Source organism: Bos taurus, chromosome 4, assembly GCF_002263795.3.
Source record: "Bos taurus isolate L1 Dominette 01449 registration number 42190680 breed Hereford chromosome 4, ARS-UCD2.0, whole genome shotgun sequence".
Lineage (NCBI taxonomy): Eukaryota > Metazoa > Chordata > Mammalia > Artiodactyla > Bovidae > Bos > Bos taurus.
Genome location: NC_037331.1, coordinates 6,766,497 through 6,787,294, shown reverse-complemented (window position 1 = coordinate 6,787,294; position 20,798 = coordinate 6,766,497). Strand labels below are relative to the sequence as shown.

The 20,798-nt window shown below is 39.5% G+C and overlaps 1 long non-coding RNA gene across 1 annotated transcript in view; it reads left to right on the top strand.

The window, feature by feature from the left end:
* LOC132345178 (uncharacterized) overlaps positions 1-20,325 on the top strand; it is a 52,076-nt gene extending 31,751 nt beyond the window's left edge. The window contains exons 3-4 of the long non-coding RNA XR_009494370.1: positions 19,759-19,904; positions 19,999-20,325. This is a non-coding gene — a long non-coding RNA (uncharacterized lncRNA). The remainder of the gene's footprint in view (positions 1-19,758; positions 19,905-19,998) is intronic.
* Positions 20,326-20,798: the final 473 nt, after the last annotated feature.

Sequence of the window (20,798 nt, the reverse complement as noted above, 5' to 3'; positions counted from 1 at the left end):
ATCACTTAATCTTTGCTCATAAAATTTATTTGCATTTCCTTTGTCTTCCTCTCACAGGAACCATCTTTCCTGATGACATGATGACCATTCATATATTGTACTGAGAAAAGCAGAAGCATATTATTAATAGCTGTGGTTGAGTCAGTGGGTTTATACAAAATCTTTCAATTAAAAGAAAATATAGGATACACAGGGAAGATATTCATCTTCACACTCTTAATCTTTCCTCAGAGATGGGTCCTATTTATCTATGTTTACTTCTTTTAATTTTTTACTGAATTTTCTACACTTGAATTCTATCATCTGTTTAAACATTTAGATAGTTAAGATATTGTGAAATCAATTTGAATATCAATTTTGAAAGCATGTGTTCTGGGAAGTGCAATGTATATAGCTTAAGTTTATGTAAGTGTGTCATATGCCTTTTGTGTGTGGATAGGGTAAATCCCATTTCTAATAAATTTACTGCAATTCTAATAAAATAAAACCTCCATGAAGAGGAAAATATCTTCCATTGAAAATTTCATAGGTGTGTTATGCACACATCAGGGTACGTATCTATATATATATATGTGTGTATACACAGTTATGTATATATGCTGTGTATACACATATAAGCTGTGTACGTATATAACTGTGTATAAACATATATATATATATATATATATATATAATGCACAGTTCAGTTCAGATGCTCAGTCATGTCTCTTTGCAACCTCATGGACTGCAGCATGCCATCACCAACTCCTAGAGATTGCTCAAACTCATGTCCATCACATCGGTGATGCCATCCAACCATCTTATCCTCTGTCATCCCCTTCTCTTCCTGTCTTCAGTCTTTCTGAGCATCAGGGTCTTTTCCATTGAATGAATTCTTCGCATCAGGTGGCCAAAGTATTGGAGCTTCAGTTTCAGCATCAGTCCTTCCAATGAATATTCAGGACTGATTTCCTTTAGTATTGACTAATATGATCTCCTTGCAGTCCAAGGGACTCTCAAGAGTCTTCTCCAACACCATAGTTCAAAAGTATCAATTCTTCAGTGCTCAAGTTTCTTTATGGTCTAACTCTCACATGTATACATGACTGCTGGAAAAACCATAGTTTTCACTAGATGGACCATTGTCAGCTTTTTAATATGCTGTTTAGATTGGTTATAGCTTTTCTTCCAACAAGCAAGTGTCTTTTAATTTCATGGCTGCAGTCACCATCTGCAGTGATTTCGGAGCCCCCCAAAATAAAGTTTGTCACTGTTTCCATTGTTTCTCCATCTATTTGCCATGAAATGATGGGACCAGATCCCATGATCTTAGCTTTTCAGTGCTGAGTTTTGAGCCAGCTTTTTTACTCTCCTCTTTCACTTTCATCAAGAGGCTCTTTAGTTCCTCTTTGCTTTGCTGCCTAAGGGTGGTGTTATCTGCATATCTGATGTTATTGATATTTCTCCTGGCAATCTTGATTCTAGCTCGTGCTTCATCCAGCCTGGCATTTTCCATGATGTACTCTGCATAGCAGTTAAATAAGCAGGGGGACAATATACAGCCTTGACGTACTCCTTTCCCAATTTGGAACCAGTCCATTGTTTCATGTGCAGTTCTAACTGTTGCTCCTTGACCTGCACACAGATTTCTCAGGAGGCAGGTCAGGTGTTCTGGTATTCCCATCTCTTTAAAAACTTTCCACAGTTTGTTGGAAAACTAACATCCATACATGATTAATGGAAAAACCATAGCTTTGACTATATGGACCTTTGTTAGCAAAGTAATGTCTCTGCTTTCCAATATGCTATGTTGGTTTGTCATAGCTTTTCTTCCAAGCCATGTATATATAAGTTGTGTGTATATATACACACAGGTTCATAAATCAGAAACACACATATTGATGAATTTTTATAAAATGCAAATAGTCATGTGACCAATACTGGCACATGACCAAGAAACAACGTTGCTCACCTCATGGAAGCCCACTTCAGATTCCTGGAAATGTTTCCCCACCCCTCAGGCAACCCCAGTGGTGAATTCTCATGTAAGAATTAATTCTTCTTGTATGTGCACTTCCTGTAAACTGAGACATCCTCAGGACTCATCTCTTGTGCTTGACATCTTTCGTTTGACCCTTTGGAGATTGATCCATGTTGATAAATATAGATACATCTTTTTCATTCTCATTACTTTATAGTATTACTTCATAGTATTACTTCAGATAAATGTTCCACATTCTACTTATCATTTCTTGGTTAATATCTGTGTTTCCCTCCTCTTTCACTATTTCTTCCCAATTTGGAGAATGGGTTACATTGGGCTTCTGCACTTCCTTTCTTGTCATCAAGCATACTTCCTGTTTTGCCATAAAGAGTAGTCCTCCAGAAGTGACCTGGACATGTATCTGTTCCCCACTTTGTAGAAGGACACCCACAAGTACATCATTATGATTGTAAATAAACGACTATAACATTTGATGCAATCAAAGAAAGTAGACATGTAAACATTTCTAATTCTTTTCTGGGAGGAAAATTACAGGCATATAAAGTATTTTTTCCCTTTCTTGGTTCATTTTGGTAATTGTGCTACTTTCATTTCATTTTCCTCTCTGAATTTGCAGTCTTGAGTGCATTCTCAGCTGTTGAGAACTAGAGTGCTGGTACCTTCTGAGACCCCAGGCTCTCTCAAGCAGAAGGAGAAATTCTATCATCTGCTTATGCTGTAGACTTTGCAGCTTTGGGGATGCGGTCAAGTCAATGCAGTTGACACCAGTTCTGGGCCTTTGACATTCAAAGGCAGTTGTCCCACACTATCAAACCCTCTCCTGAAAGGGTGTATATGGTACGGATGCTCTCTGGCTATTGACAGTGTGCTGTGAAACTACTGCTAATTTCAAAACCTCCCCAAACTATCAGTTCAGCTTGGTTCAGTCACTCAGTCATGTCCGACTCTTTGTGACCCCATGAAACGCAGCATGCCAGGCCTCCCTGTCCATCACCAGCTCCGAGAGTTCACCCAGACTCATGTCCATCGAGTCAGTAATGCCATCCAGCCACCTCATCCTCTGTCCCCCCCTTCTCCTCCTACCCCCCAATCCCTCTCAGCATCAGAGTATTTTCCAATGAGCCAACTCTTCGGATGAGGTGGCCAAAATACTGGAGTTTCAGCTTTAGCATCATTACTTCCAAAGAAATATCAGGGCTGATCTCCTTCAGAATGGACTGGTTGGATCTCCTTGCAGTCCAAGGGACTCTCAAGAGACTTCTCCAACACCACAGTTCAAAAGCATCAATTCTTCGGTGCTCGATTTTCTTCACATTCCAACTCTCACATCCATACATGACCACTAGAAAACCCATAGCCTTGACTAGATGGACCTTTGTTGGCAAAGTAATGTCTCTGCTTTTGAATATGCTGTCTAGGTTGGTCATAACTTTTCTTCCAAGGAGTAAGTGTCTTTTAATTTCATGGCTGCAATCACCATCTGCAGTGATTTTGGAGCCCGCAAAATAAAGTCTGACACTGTTTCCACTGTTTTCCCCATCTATTTCCCATGAAGCGATGGGACCGGATGCCATGGTCTTCATTTTCTGAATGTTGAGCTTTAAGCCAACTTTTTCACTCTCCACTTTCACTTTCATCAAGAGGCTTTTTAGTTCCTCTTCACTTTCTGCCATAAGGGTGGTGTCATTTGCATATCTGAGGTTACTGATACTTGTCCCGGAAATCTTGATTCCAGCTTGTGCTTCTTCCAGCCCAGCGTTTCTCATGATGTACTCTGCATATAAGTTAAATAAGCAGGGTGACAATATACAGCCTTGATGTACTCCTTTTCCTATTTGGGACCAGTCTATTGTTCCATGTCCAATTCTAACTGTTGCTTCCTGACCTGCATACAGATTTCTCAAGAGGCACATCAGGTGGTCTGGTATTCCCATCTATTGAAGAATTTTCCCAGTTTCTTGTGATCCACACAGTCAAGGCTTTGGCATAGTCAATAAAGCAGAAATAGATGTTTTCCTGGAACTCTCTTGCTTTTTCTATGATCCAGCAGATGTTGACAATTTGATCTCTGGTTCCTCTGCCTTTTCTAAAATGAGCTTGAACATCAGGAAGCTCACGGTTCACATATTGCTGAAGCCTGGCTTGGAGAATTTTGGGAATTACTTTACTAGCGTGTGAGATGAGTGCAATTGTGTGGTAGTTTGAGCATTCTTTGGCATTGCCTTTTTTTGGGATCGGAATGAAAACTGACCTTTTCAAGTCTTGTGGCCACTGCTGAGTTTTCCAAATTTGCTGGCATATTGAGTGCAGCACTTTCACAGCATCATCTTTCAGGATTTGAAATAGTTCCACTGGAATTCCATCACCTCCACTAGCTTTGTTCATAGTGATGCTTTCTAAGGCCCACTTGACTTCACATTCCAGGATGTCTAGCTCTAGGTGAATGACCACACCATCGTGATTATTTGGGTCATGAAGATCTTTTTTGTACAATTCTTCTGTGTATTCTTGCCACCTCTTCTTAATATCTTCTGCTTCTGTGAGGTCCATACCATTTCTGTCCTTTATCGAGCTCATCTTTGCATGAAATGTTCCCTTGGTATCTCTAATTTTCTTGAAGAGATCTCTAGTCTTTCCCATTCTGTTGTTCTCCTCTATTTCTTTGCATTGATTGCTGAGGAAGGCTTTCTTATCTCTTCTTGTTATTCTTCGGAACTCTGCATTCAGATGTTTATATCTTTCCTTTTATCCTTTGCTTTTCGCTTCTCTTCTTCTCACAGCTATTTGTAAGGCCTCCCCAGACAGCCATTTTGCTCTTTTGCATTTCTTTTCCATGGGGATGGTCTTGATCTCTGTCTCCTGTACAATGTCATGAACCTCATTCCATAGTTCATCAGGCACTCTGTCTATCAGATCTAGGCCCTTAAATATATTTCTCACTTCCACTGTATAACCATAAGGGATTTGATTTAGGTCATACCTGAATAGTCTAGTGGTTTTCCCTACTTTCTTCAATTTCAGTCTGAATTTGGTAATAAGGAGTTCATGATCTGAGCCAAAGTCAGCTCCCGGTCTTGTTTTTGCTGACTGTATAGAGCTTCTCCATTATGGGCTGCAAAGAATATAATCAGTCTGATTTCGGTGTTGACCATCTGGTGATGTCCATGTATACAATCTTCTCTTGTATTGTTGGAAGAGGGTGTTTGCTATGACCAGTGCATTCTCTTGGTGAAATTCTATTAGTCTTTGCCCTGATTCATTGCATATTCCAAGGCCAAATTTGTCTGTTTCTCCAGATGTTTCTTGACTTCCTACTTTTGCATTCCATTCCCCTATAATGAAAAGGGCATCCTTTTTGGGTGTTAGTTCTAAAAGGTCTTGTATGTCTTCATAGAACCATTCAACTTCAGCCTCTTCAGCATTACTGATTGGGGCATAGACTTGGATTACTGTGATATTGAATGGTTTGCCTTGGAAACGAACAGAGATCATTCTGTCGTTTTTGAGATTGCATCCAAGTACTGTATTTCAGACTCTTTTGTTGACCATAATGGCTACTCCATTTCTTCTTCTTCTTTTTTTTTTTTTTATAGCCAACATTTTATTATAAGTTTCTATGGAGCATATTCTTAAAAATATCTAATTACTAAGTTGTATGTGTATGCACTGTGCATGTATGTATGTGTCCAACTCTTTGCGACCCCAAGGACTGGAGCCCACCAGACTCCTCTGTCCATGAGGATTCTCCAAGAATACTGGAGTGGGTTGCCATACCCTCTTCCAGGGGAATCTTCCCAACCCAGGGATCGAACCCAGCTCTTCCTCATTGCCGGCAGATTCTTTACCATCTGAGCCCCCAGGGAAGCACTATGTTGTACACCTGAAATTAATATAATTTTGTGAGTGAACTATACTTCAATTTTAAAAAGAAGCCTTTTTAAAAGGAAGCTTTTCACTGCAGAGGCGGGAAATTGCAGCATCCACATATTTGCTTTATAGTTTTCCTTTGACAGTGTTGAACTTTATCTGAGCCCTGAGTTCCCAGGAGGCAGGTAGTTAAGAACCAGAGCAGGGGTCCAGGGCTATCATGTCCCAAGAAACGCTGAAGCACAAAGGATCACCCTACCCTGGCAGAGACTCCTCATGACCCGGATAAGACTCACTTGCTCCCGCCTTTCCTCAGGACACATTCGTCAACTACAAATTGTCCCTTTCCATGGGCACTTGCCATCTATACCTCTACAAGGATTAAGTTGCGTGCTGCGGCAGCTGCTGACCTTCAACACCCTCTGAAGGAGTTCAGAGTGGAGAGCAGAAAACGAGGCACTTTCTTTCTGCTCCAGGAAAACCAGCGGGACAGGTCTTCAGATAGTTTGATATCTCAGGAGCTGATTTTATGAGCCCAGTTCTTGTATCTCCTCTAGAAAAGCACTAAAATCCTTCATGGTAACGACTGTCGTGACTCGTTAAGGTTTCCTGAGACTAGTAGAAACCTTTTGGGAAAATGTGTGCTTGATTGCATATATGCCCCCTTCACCAAAAATCACATATACACTGACCGTTCCTCGCTGCCCCTTTGGAGCAGTTTCTCAGAGCTATCCGAGGTGTTGTCTCCTGGGCAGCAGTCCTCATTTCACCCCAAATAAAACTTAACTCACAACTCTCATTGTGCATTTTTTTAGGTCGACATTGCTTACTTGCTTTTCTCTAAAACTCCAGGTTTCCTTCCTTTTCTTTCAGATGGTCCTCACTAATGAACATTTTCTCCATTGTGATATCTTTTTTTTTTTTTTTTACAATTGATACACAAGTTTATTAATTTAACACTAATTTCTATCCTCCAAATGGAGTCATTCTCTACCTGACTTTTGCCCAGGTCAAAAACAGATGGGTTAAATTGGATAAGAATAGGAGTCATCACCTCTGAATCTTTCAAGTCTTTTGATGCTACCATGAACCTCTGCAATTCTTCCAGATGCATTGTGTATTTTTTGGTTTATTGTTTTTTTTTTTTTTTTAATGCCTTTTATTGCCATACCTCATTTTACTGTGCTTTGCTTTAGTGAACTTTATAGATACATATTTTTTTTTCCTTGTTAATTTTCTGTTTAGTTGATCTATCCATAGGTGTGAGTGGGGTATTAAAGTCTCCCACTATTATTGTGTTATTGTTAATTTCTCCTTTCATACTTGTTAGGATTTGTCTTACATACTGCGGTGCTCCCATGTTGGGTGGATATATATTTATAATTGTTATATCTTCTTCTTGGATTGATCCTTTGATCATTATGTAGTGACCTTCTTTGTCTCTTTTCACAGCCTTTGTTTTAAAGTCTAATTTATCTGATACAAGTATTGTGACTCCTGCTTTCTTTTGGTCCCAATTTGCATGGAAAATCTTTTTCCAGCCCTTCACTTTCAGTCTGTATGTGTCCCCTGTTTTGAGGTGGGTCTATTGTAGACAACATATGTAGGGGTCTTGTTTTTGTATCCATTCAGCCAGTCTTTGTCTTTTGGTTGGGGCATTCAACCCATTTACATTTAAGGTAATTACTAATAAGTATGATCCCGTTGCCATTTACTTTATTGTTTTGGGTTCGAGTTTATACACCATTTTTGTGTTTCCTGTCTAGAGAATATCATTTAGTATTTGTTGGAGAGCTGGTTTGGTGGTGCAGAATTCCCTCAGCTTTTGCTTGTCTGAAAAGCTTTTGATTTCTCCTTCATACTTGAATGAGATCCTTGCTGGGTACAATAATCTGGGCTGTAGGTTATTTTCTTTCATCATTTTAAGTATGTCTTGCCATTCCCTCCTGGCTTGAAGAGTTTCTATTGAAAGATCAGCTGTTATCCTTATGGGAATTCCCTTGTGTGTTATTTGTTGATTTTCCCTTGCTGCTTTTAATATTTGTTCTTTGTGTTTGATCTTTGTTAATTTGATTAATATGTGTCTTGGGGTGTTTCTCCTTGGGTTTATCCTGTTTGGGACTCTCTGGGTTTCTTGGACTTGGGTGATTATTTCCTTCCCCATTTTAGGGAAGTTTTCAACTATTATCTCCTCAAGTATTTTCTCCTCAAGTATTTCTCCTCAAGTATTACTCCATTTCTTCTAAGGGATTCCTGCCCGCAGTAGTAGATACAATGGTCATCTGAGTTAAATTCACCCATTCCAGTCCATTTCAGTTCGCTGATTCCTAGAATGTCAACATTCACTGTTGCCATCTCCTGTTTGACTACTTCCAATTTGCCTTGATTCATGGACCTGACATTCCAGGTTCCTATGCAGTATTGCTCTTTACAGCATCGGACCTTGCTTCTATCACCAGTCACATCCACAACTGTGTGTTGTTTTTGCTTTGGCTCCATCCCTTCATTCTTTCGGAGTTATTTCTCCACTGATCTCCAGTAGCATATTGGGCCCCTACTGACCTGGGGAGTTCCTCTTTCAGTATCCTATCATTTTGCCTTTTCATACTCTTCATGGGGTTCTCGAGGCAAGAATACTGAAGTGGTTTGCCATTCCCTTCTCCAGTGGACCACATTCTGTCAGATCTCTCCACCTTGACCCACCCATCTTGGGTGGCCCCAAAGGGCATGGCTTAGTTTCACTGAGTTAGACAATGCTGTGGTCCTAGTGTGATTTGATTGACTAGTTTTCTGTGATTATGGTTTCAGTGTGTCTGCCCTCTGATGCCCTCTTGCAACACCTACCATCTTACTTGGGTTTCTCTTACTTTGGACGTAGGGTATCTCTTCACGGCTGCTCCAGCAAAGCACAGCTGCTGCTACTTACCTTGGACGAGGGGTATCTCCTCACTGCCGCCCCTCCTGACCTTGAACGTGGAGTAGCTCCTCTAGGCTCTCCTGTGCCTGCGCAGCCACTGCTCCTTGGACATGGGGTTGCTCCTGCCGGCCGCTGCCCCTGGCCTCGGGCCGGGGTAGCTCCTCCCGGCTTCTGCCCCTGACCTCGGACGTAGGGTAGCTCCTCTTGGCCGCTGCTCCTCGGGCATGGGGTCCTCCTAACTGCCGCCCCAACCTCGGACGTGGGGTAGCTCTTCTCGGCCGCGCTTGTGTGCCGTAATGCCCACTTAACATTTATAATTTCTCCAAGTGAAATAGTCATAAAAATATCTGAAAAAACAGAGCAAGGTTTGAGGTATTTTGTTTGCATGTGTGTGTGTGCTTCTAGTTAAAGAGATTTGCCAGCGTCTATAGACAGGACAACCTGGAAAAGTGAAATATTATATACATACATCATATATATGTGTAAACAAACATCAGTTCTAATTGCACTTTCCAGGATGGGTTGCTGAGCCCATTGACTTTCAGAGGCATTCCTCATGTCTTCTCACATCCTTCTCTTTTGACAGACTTACGAGTTGAAGACAAGGTAAAACAACCAACAACTTCAGCAGCAGAGGATGTTTTATATAAATATCTAGCAGCACTGTTCTGCTTGACAATTTCTAAACTCTAGTACTAATAAATCCCATTTCTTGTTATTTGTTCATACCATTAATTCCCTCCTATTGTCATCATTTTCCAGAATTAAAGATATTTTTATTATTTATGTTTCAGACTCAATTAAAAAGAGAGCTCTTTGGGGTAGAGCATTCAGGGCATTTTGTTACAAGTTTCAGGCTCTTAAAGAACAGACACACAGCGGGATGGAGTGTGCACATTCTGCCAAGGAGGATGGGAAGGCTGTTCACTGAGGAGAATGTAAATCACAGAAAGAGAGAAAACTTAAAAGAATGAGACATACCCTAAACCCTTTGCAAATCAGCATACAAATTAGTGCCAAAGTATTTACATTCATTAGTGTTCCAGGAACGATGAGATAATGCTATTGTCCTTTCAGTATGTTCATGTTTAATCATTCATTAGGAGACTTTTATATAAAAATTCTGTCCAGCTCTTTGGCCAGGAACCCACCCATTGCCCTCTGCTGTGTCCCCAGATCTAGTCTGTCTCTTCCTTTCCTTCAACTTGGGAGGAACCACTGCCAAGATGCAAATTTAATTTAAAGTCTACAAGAACACCAACACCCTTGAGGTTGAACCTTGGATATAATAGAAAAGTTAGAGGCAAAGCTTTAGTATCAGAAGAAAACTCCCCTTTCTCAGCAAAGACTGATCTCCTTGGGAAGCAATGGGAAGATGTTTATGCTTTGACCAGGACACTCAAAGGGATCCAGTCTGCTTCTTGTATTGAGCCCTTGTGGGTAGGGTGAGAGGTTTTTAAGAAGTGCTAGTGTTAAGGTGCCTAGAAGACGAAGAAGTCTTACCCCCTAAGCGTCACAGAAAGATGAGCCTGGCTGTCCAGAAATACTGCTAGGTGGGTGAGAATGGCAGACTCTGTCCTTTCTTCCCGGAGTGACCTTCAGAAGAATACAGTGCAGGAGTTTTATGACCACTCTGACAGCCATTATCAAGGCAAAGGTTGTCTGACTTGTTGCTTCAGCAAATCAGAAGACAAGTAGCTGTGTGTGGATTAATAAAAGACATGAACTAAAAATTAAAAATCCCATTCATGTTCATAGAGTTTCTTATGAAAGGGGTAGAAGAAAGTATGCATATGTGAACTCTGAACACTATAGACTCTTAGTATGAATATAATATGATATTTCTCTTATGTGGAATCTAAAAAGAAGTGTACAAATGAACTTATTTACAAAACAAAAATAAAGTTACAGATGTAAAAAGTAAAATTGTGGTTACCAGGTTTAAGGGAGGGGAGTGATAAATTGAGAGATTGGGATTGACATGTACACATTACTAAATATAAAGTAGGTAACTAATAAAGACCTACTGTATGGCACAGGAAACTCTACTCAATGCTCTGTAATGGCTATATGAGAAAAGAATCTAAAATAGAGCAGATATATGTATGTGTGTGTGTGTGTATATATATATATATATATATATATATATATATATATAATTGATTCATTTTGCTGTACACCTGAAACTAACACAACTTGTAAATCAACTATACTCCAATAAAAAAAAAAAAAGACAATGGACTTTTGGTATAGCATTTGCATCCATAAGAGTCCTTGGAACTCCCCTTGTGTCTTAAGGAAAAGCTTTGTTTCAATCATCTTGGGGAGATAAACTTCCAGGCAGGGCAGGAGTGTTGCACCAGGAGTCACTGAGCTTTGCTCTGAGGAGATACTTCTCCTGAACTTTTAACTTTTCAAACTATGATGTACCATTTTTTTCTTCCGTTTTTGTTTATCTTAGCTGGCCAGGGCTTAACAACTGACTCACTGTCCCCTAAAGCTTCACACCAACCAGCCCAAGAGCACTCCTGACCAGGAATCAAGCCCTGAATTCTCTGCATGGTCCAAATCAGAAAAAAAAAAAAAAAAAAATCATTGCTGCAAACCATGACCTCTGAGGGCCTAGAAGGAGGTCCCGGGTGTTTGCATGCTGTCTACAGAGATCCTTCTCCCCCTGGCCTCTCTTTGACAGGGAGAACTTTGCCCTTGAATACTTAGTAAGCCCAGAACCCTGGTCAACTCTATCAGGACACTTGGAAATGAAAGTCATCCTGTCTTAGTTCTCAAGAGTAAGGTTTTTGATTCTTCTTTAGCAAAATTCTTGCCCTTTGGATAGACCATGTCCCTGAGAAGAAAATGTAGATACAGTAGGTAAGTGGTGGTGAATCTTAGTAGAATTTTACTAAATTTATTTTTTTAACATATTCTAGCTCAGTTTGCTTCTACTTTTTTGTGACTGATGTCTAAACCAAATATTAAATTGGAATGTAATGATGTTTCTATATTTTCCAGATTTTATGCACTCAATCAATAGTTCTGGAAGATTTCACAGGCATTTATCAAAAGGGTCTCTGTGGTCAGAGATGTAAAGTTAACATGCAATCAGTATATTAGGAAAGTTATAATGTGACTGTGTTAAAGATTCTGATAAATCTTGTGGAAGAAAAGCATGTCTAACTTGTTTAAACCAACCAAGTTTTATAAATTTATTTTTGCAGTAGACTAATACTCCATTAGGAAAAGACAGTGTTCCATAAACCATTTAGGAAGTACATTTCTAGACCACTTCTTGAAACTACTTTTGATTCTATGGAAAATTCTGATTCCCAAACAGATTTAAGTTTTTTACATCCACTTTTCAGTGTCCCCCATCTTCTTAGAAATGTGTTCCCTTTTTAAGGTTGACCTGCACACTAGTATCTCTTTTTTTATAGCTGTGTCACATCTGTAGTATGGTTAGAACTTCTTCCTCGGTTTCTGACTTTCTCACCATCCTAGCCTAGCATTCACCTGAGTGTGAAAGTTGCAGTGGCATTGACTTTGTCAAAGAGCATCGCCTGTGACGTCCTTCCTATTGTGGGCTATAATTCTCCATGTCTTGAAACTGCATCTTCCATTTCACTTTACTAAGAACTTCCGGGAGACCTGGGTTCAATCCCTGGGTCAAGAAGAACCCCTGGAGAAGAGAATGGCTACCCATTCCAGTAGTCTTGCCTGAAGAATCCCATGGACAGAGGAACCTGGTGGGCTACAGTCCATGGGGTTCTAAAGAGTTGGACACAACTGAGCAACTAACACTTTCACTTCACTTCCCATTTTGATAAGTTTGTAGCTTCTAATTTTCATAGTTAAATAATCCTAGAGTCACAAATTCTCCTCACAAATAAAAATAGAGAATGAAAGAGTGATCATCTCTTAACAAACTCTTTCCTGCAGGTCAAACATCAGCTTTTGTACTATGGTCCACACGCTTCTTCACTGTCCCAAATAGAGAATATTATCATTTCTGACTTGGTCTCTAAGTTCCTTTGAATGTTCTATGCAGTGAGTCGTTTTCAACTTTAAAATATGCTCAGTTGTGTCCGACTCTTAGCAACCCCATGGACTGTAACCCACCAGGCTCCTCTGTCCATGGGATTCTCCAGGCAAGAATACTGGAGTGGGTTGCCATTGCTTTCTCCAGGGGATCTTCCCGACCCAGGGATCGAACCCACGTCTCCCGCATTGCAGGCAGACGCTTTAACCTCTGAGCCACCAGGGAAGCAAGGTTAAAATGCTAATAAAATATTTATGGAATTTTTTTCATGTTACAGAGAAATAAATACATTTTAATCTATCCAAATGCTTATTTATTTCCATCTGCTCATTTAGTTTCGAGAGTGTATCTCAACAAACACCTATCATGTTTATAAAGCAAACTACCCAGAAGCAGGGCAAAAGGCAAAGAAACAAACAGAAACAACAGAACTTTTCCAATGACTGCAAAAGAAGAAAAGGAAGTCAACAACGACCTGGTGATTTATCATCCTGTCTTTAGGGTATCCGGGCTGTTTTTAAGGACAACATTTCACTCTCTCTCTGATTGTATAATTTATGGTTGAAGGCAGTTTTTGTTCCTGGCAGTTGCTGCAGCTGCATGGGCCTATGTTGAGAGAAATTTGATATAGTATTGACATTATTTTATGAAAGTTCTGTCAGGTTTTATTTGTGCAAATGAGAGCTGAGAGACCTAAGTGACTGTTACTTATTATGGAGAACATCAAAGGAAATAAGCAGATGGGACTGAAATAGAGTAAGTATTGAGCTTGGGCCAAAAACTTAAAAAAGGGGAGGAAAAAGATAAGTTATGCTAATTTTCTGTTATGTAAAAATACTGCTTAATGAGTAGTTCATTCTCTATTCACCCTGATCAAATGTGGCTGAAGACTAGTTAGTTATAACTAGGAACATTTTCAAACTAAACTTTATGGAAACATCTGTAGAATAATCTTCAATGCATCTGATTTCTTTATAAGTTTATATTTTTAAAAACGAGTTGCTTTTCCTTCTGTTTTGAACTGGTATAACTTCTGCAGGATTCACACATGTGCCCCATGAGGGGGAAGGGCAAATATTTTGATATATGATAATTAGCACTTCTGGGCACAGTTTATTCCAGAGGTGCAGATAATCATATCACACCCTCAAAAATGTCTGAACGTGTCCTGTTGCTAACACTGCAGAACCTTCTCTTTCCAGAATATTCCAGATTATCTGACATCTGGCCCCAAACTTGACCATTTGCTATTTCTTCTCCTAAATCATAGCATTCCACCTTCACCCCATTCTTCCCAAACATCCTAGCTTCCAGTCTCCCTGATTAATTCGAATCTCTGATGAAAACATGTATTTTCAGCCCCAGTGTTTCTCTGCAATCACAGCTGAGAATAATGTTCCTATCATTTATGAGATACTTCCTGCAAAAACTTCTGTCCTTCAAAAGGGGTCATGGAAGTTTCCAAAATTCTCCCCATTCCTAGTTATTGTCTTAATGGTCATGTCCACAACTTTTATCTTAATCACTAAAAACAATAACAAATGAAAGATTTTATTTTGTCTCATATTTCTACTCCAAACCATGGAAAAGTCAAGGTGAAAATCTAGTTTTTGTGGGGACTGAAACTTAGGAAGTTTTGATAACTCCCTTAAGGAAAAGAATACAAAATCACACATATAAAAATCTTAGGTGAAAAAAATAAATACGAATTTAGGTTAGAAAATATATCACGATGAATCACAAAATTTAAGAAGATGACAAATAGTACAAATATCACAAAATCTGGACAAGTAATATATTTTTATCAACAAAACTACTTGAGACACTTAAAATTTTTTCTTCATTTTAGTTGCATACTCTACTCCTTTATATGCAATTATTTGGAAGACAGTGTGTTTTTCAGATATAATAAAATATAATTGAGGCTTTTCCAAGCATGATTGATCAAAAAATATTAATGATAGTTTGGAGTCTTTTTTTTCAAAGTCGTGTAAGTTTTCAGGGTTATGTTAAGTTAGGAAGCTTCTTCATCAACTTTATTCTGTATACAACTTCTAAGACATGGAAAAATTCTAATGCATAAGGGGCAAGTGCACTGGGATGACCCAGAGGGATGGTATGGGGAGGGAGGAGGGAGGAGGGTTCAGGATGGGGAACACCTGTATACCTGTGGTGGATTCATTTTGATATTTGGCAGAACTAATACCATTATGTAAAGTTTAAAAATAAAATAAAATTAAAAAAAAAAGAATCTATATCTGTATTTTGCAAACCTTACATCACATTCTTTACCACCCACTTGCAGTGCCAGGCTGTGGGTATATAAATGGCCCTGCCCCACCTGTCACAATGTCAGGAAAATCCACAGAGAGAAGACCTTGCTGGAATTTACTCCTCTTCCTGCCAGGTCGCAGAGACCTAGGTATTCAAGAATATTATTCAAGAATGGTCAATCACAGAACCAATACACCTGGGCTGCATGCATCTTGCTGTGTCCTTTAGCAGACCTCCAGATCTACTGTAATACCGTTCTACATCTACAGAAATGTAAGGGGCAGTGATCTTAAGGAATTGCAGTTAAAATATCTTGTACAAATATATGTATAAACTTGTGAGCAAGTGCTGTGGGCATTCAAGGGTCTTGAAAGGAGCAGATGAAAGGAGGAGGCTGTCGCTTGAGCTTCATTGGCAGCCGGGTAACCCCGCCCATGGATGGAGCGGCTTTCCCCCTCATCTGTGCGGGAGACTGTTGCGAGAATTTTGCATATCCCCAGGCCCACTTTGCTGGCTCCACTGCCCAGAGTCTGAAGACCCATGGGGCCCTCCCTTCCCAGGTGCAGGACTGTAATGCCACTCCCAGTCCGCAGCCATCCTGACCTCCTGAACTCCTTCACTTCCCTCTTCTGTGAGCTGTGGGTACTTAGAGTGTTTCCTCCGTGCTACGAGCCAGCCAGCTTCTCCCGGTGACATGATAAAGGAACCAGATATAGAGCCACTGTCTATTCAATGAGGGCTCCAGATCTAGCCTTGTCTACCCTGCCTTATCCAGCCATATTTATTTTATACCTGCCTATTGATAACTGTGTGTATGTGTGTGTGGCTTACTTTTAGCAAAGATCTTTAAAAGAAAATAAAATTTGTTGGTGGTGTAGTTTGACCAAGAATATCTCCCTGACCCCCACCCATCAGTGTAAACACAATTCTCAAGTGATGGGAAATGTCAGTGTCCCTGAGGGGACCTTACTAATCCTTTACTAATGATCTAAGTGTCTGGAAACACATTAGAGAGTAATTGCTTGAAATTATACAAATATGTTGGCTTATTCTACATTTCAAATCCTGCTTCAGTAAAATCCAAACGCTGCTAAACCTGCGGGGTCTCCTTGGGTTTTCTGACTATCCATAAATGAGTGTTCTTATTTAATTGTTCCAATTGTCATACATTTTCTACTTTTTTTTGGCTGTACCACATGCCATGTGGGATCATAGTTCCCAGAACAGAGATCAAACCCACCCTCCACCTACAGTGGAAGCTCAGAGTCTTAACCACTGGCTGCTGCTGCTGCTAAATTGCTTCAGTCATGTCTAACTCTGTGTGACCCCATAGACGGCAGCCCACCAGGCTCCTCCATCCCTGGGAATCTCCAGGCAAGAATACTGGAGTGGGTTGCCATTTCCTTCTCTAATGCATGAAAGCATGCTAAGTCACTTCAGTCCGACTCTGCAACCCTATGGACTGTAGCCCACCAGGCTCCTCTGTCCATGGGATTCTCTAGGCAAGAATACTGGAGTGGGTTGCCATTTCCTTCTCCACTTACTCACTGGACCACCAGGGAAATTCCTCTAGTTTATTTTGGTAAAGCATTCCTTTTATTTTTTCAAAACCATAGCAGTTTTATGTAAGATTGGCAGGCTGCAAAATTAACTCCTTTGCACAGGAGAATTTATTAGTTGACAAAGAAAACATGGGATATGTTGCTGTTTGCATGTCCTTGAAATGAATTGACACAAAGCTCAATCTTTCTCATGTTTCTTTGTAATGATAAAGCAATTTAAAATGTGATTATTATAAGTCATCAAGAAACACTTGATTGAGTGAATATCTATACTATTGATAATGTTTCTAATTAATAATAGTGGGTTGCCATGACCTGGGCATGGAAGATACCCTGGTTCAATATGACATTTAAATTACATATGACTTAAATCATATAGGTAGACAATAAGAGAAAGTATACTGTTTTGTCAAATGATCTAAGATTTTTTTTAAAAATTATAGTTAATAACTTTCTGATTTTGAGGTAATAATTATAGGACAAGAAATTAAGTTTATAAATGCTGCTCTTTTCAGAGAAGTGGTTAGTTTCAACAGCAGGAAGAAGTTAACTCTGAAAACAAGAAAATCCAGCTTATTTAGCAACATCATGTTGAAGCAAATATATAAAATGCAGATTTTAGTGGGAGGAGTTAAAAAGAATGAGAGGAGATAGTTGCCCCCCAAATTAGTACTTGAACATTATATAATGCATGTGAGATTGAGATTCAAACCTGTATTTTCAATGTTTCCTAATTCAATTATGCATGTCTTATCCTAAGATATTATATTAATATATAGGACAGATGTGCTACTAATATATTCACAAATATGTGGTCAAGCTTATTCAAGGATATGAGAAAAAATTTCATGAATATATAGCAAATTCTTGACATTAACTGTCTACACTCTAGTCCATAAAATAACAAAGGTGTGACTCTCTGCATTGCAAAGCAAAATGTTTTGTTTTCTGGAAACACGTAAGAAGCTGAGTGCAAACAATGGTGCAGAGTGGAGTAGATGTCATCCACTTGGAGAAATAAAAAAAATCTCAAATATCAAAGAGTGTTCTGCCCCCTTTCCTCTAGGAGATTCTTGGATCTGTCTACTGGAGCAAAGGAAATAAAAGCAAAAATAAACAAATGGGGCCTAATTAAACCTACCAGATTTTGCATAACAAGGGGAACTATCAACAAAATGAAAAGACATCTACTAAATTGGAGAAAATACTTACAAATGATATCATTTGTAAGTCATGATTAGTCATTACAAATGACTAATAAGGAGTTAATATCTAAAATACATAGAAAGCTCATATACATCAACATTAAGAAAACAACCCAATTAAATACTGAGAGGATCTGAATAGATATTTTTCAAAGAAGATGTAGAGATAGCCAACAGGCACATGACAAGCTGCTCAGCATCGCTGGTCATCAGGGAAATGCAAATCAAAACCATCACTGCACACCTGTCAGGGTGGCTCTCATCAACAAGAACACAAATACCGAGCAATAGTGAGGATGTGAGGAAAAGGGAACCCTCCTGCACTGTTGGCAGGAATGTAGATTGGTACACTGACTGCAGAAAACAATATGAAGGTTTCTCAAAGACTGTAGGACTCCACACCTAGATATGTACCCAAAAGAAACATGAACACTGATTTGAAAAAATACATGCATCTCAATGTTTGTAGCAGCACTATTTACAATAGTCAAGATATGGAAGCAACTTAAATGTCTATCAACAGATGAGTGGGTAAAGATTGTATATAAAAAGTGTGTATATATATATATATACACACACATACAAGAATAATAAAAATTGTGTATATAGAATTGTATATATATATATACATATACACACACACACATATAGATATACATATACAATAGATACTATTCAGTCATAGGAAAGAATGAAATTTTGCCATTTTCAGTAACGTGGATAGACTTGGAGGGTTTTATGCTAAGTAAAATAAGTCAGACAGAGAAAGACATACTTTATCATATTACTTATATGTGGGATATAATAAATATACAACAAAATAGTGAATATAACAAAATAGAAGCAGACACAGCTTTAGAGAACAAAGTAAGCTTGTGTTTACTAGTGGGGAGAGAGAAGGAGGAGGGGCAAAACAAGGGTAAGGGAATGAGAGTTACAAACTGTTGTGTATAAAGTAAGCTACAAGGATATACCGTACAATCTGGGGAATATAGCCAAATTTTTATAATGACTCTAAATGGAGTATACCCTTTAAAAATTATAGCTCACAGTATTGTGCACCTGTAACCTATATAATATTATACATCAACTAAACTTCACTAATGGAGAAGGCGATGACACCCCACTCCAGTGCTCTTGCCTGGAAAATCCCATGGACGGAGGAGCCTGGTAGGCTGCAGTCTATGGGGTCGCTGAGAGTCGGGCACGACTGAGCGACTTCACTTTCACTTTTCACTTTCATGCATTGGAGAAGGAAATGGCAACCCACTCCAGTGTTCTTGCCTGGAGAATCCCAGGGACGGGGGAGCCTGATGGGCTGCTGTCTATGGGGTCACACAGAGTCGGATACGACTGAAGCAACTTAGCAGCAGCAGCAGGAGCAAACTTCACTAAAAAATGACCTCATAGTCAGCTGGGTCTTGAAATTTTGGAATTAAGGGAAGACATAAAGTCAGCCTAAAGAGGCAAAGATGAGGTGGTACCAGGGGTAAAGGGAAGCCCCATGACTGCATGACTGCCTGAGCTATGAAAGCCAGTCTTTCTGGAATAAAATAGAGGATGAGAATGAAGTACCCTGAAGGTTAGGGTGAAATAGCTAAGAAAGTCACCAAATCTAAATGACTAGATTACATGGTAATTTAAAGATAATTAAACTTAATCCCACCTAAAATGTCATCCCTACATTCTATTTATTCTCATGTAAAAATCAACTATTCCATACTGTGATGTTCCTTCTGTGCTATCCAATACTGGGTTTCAAGGAATTTTACTTTCTTCAATTTCTTGTAGTAATTTATTCATGTCACTATTATTTTATCCCCCACAATATGGTCTTCTGCACATTCTGAGTCTAGGACAGTCTTCTTTAACATATATGACCTGGCTTTGTTTTTTCTTTATTCACTACTTAGGAGGGGTCTGTGGGGTTCAGAGTGTGCTATAAACAGCCGGATGGATGGTCCATTGGTACAGATGCAGCAGCAGCGATTGCCCTGGGCGGGGTGACTTTCCGTCAAGAAGCTAGTAAATTAATGTTTGTTGCTGTCTTCTCTGGAAGGTGAGCTCTGTTCTAGGAGGTCGGTGCCTAGTTCCCACTGGTTGGGAAGCTTGTGAATATCATGAGTTTATCTAATACTTACTTGTATTCCCAGATCTTAACATGAAGTGTTGGATGTTGCACCTGCTTTTCCTTCTTGCTGTTTTGAAACCTTTTTATTATATGCAATTGCATCTGCTTGAGGAAAGATACCTCCAGAAAAGTGAGAATAAGTAATAAAAGACATCTTTGGGAGAAACAAAATAAAGCTGTTGGTGATTCTACTGATTTACACTCACTAAAGAGCCAGCTTTCTCTGACTGGACTCCTGCTCCTTTGAGACCATGTGGATGGCTGGTAACGGGTGAGGCAACCTCTGTGTTTCTCTGCAGGAGACAGTGGTGCCTTGTTCTGTCTTCACTCACTGGACCTCCCTTTTTAGCTAAAAGCATCAGTGGGTCTTGGCTGGTAGACATTCCTCCAGCTGACTGTCCTCCGTACTTCAGAAGATGTTTCAATGTGGTTGAGAGACAGGGTGAGGAGGATCTCTGTTCAGAACTCCAAGTTCTTTGACTAATGCAAACATGCAGCAAATAACTCATCAAATTGTCTCTTCCGGCTAAAGCCCTATTTCAATAACAGAAAAGATTTGAAATATTCAGAGTATTTTCTTATCCTGCTTTCTAGAGGTCCAAATTCCATTCTCAACACAAAGGCAGGATGTCACGAGGAACAAAATGGATGGTCAGCATATTTCTCTTGGTGAACTACTGAGTGGTGCGTTCTGTTCAGCGCTAGCCACAGAGGGGATCTCTTAACCTTGAAGCAGTAACAAATGGGACTTTTCCCCTCTCAGCTTGGCAATGACATCGTGATTTCTCCAAGTCTGGAAAGTAAGTTGATATATTTTGAAAA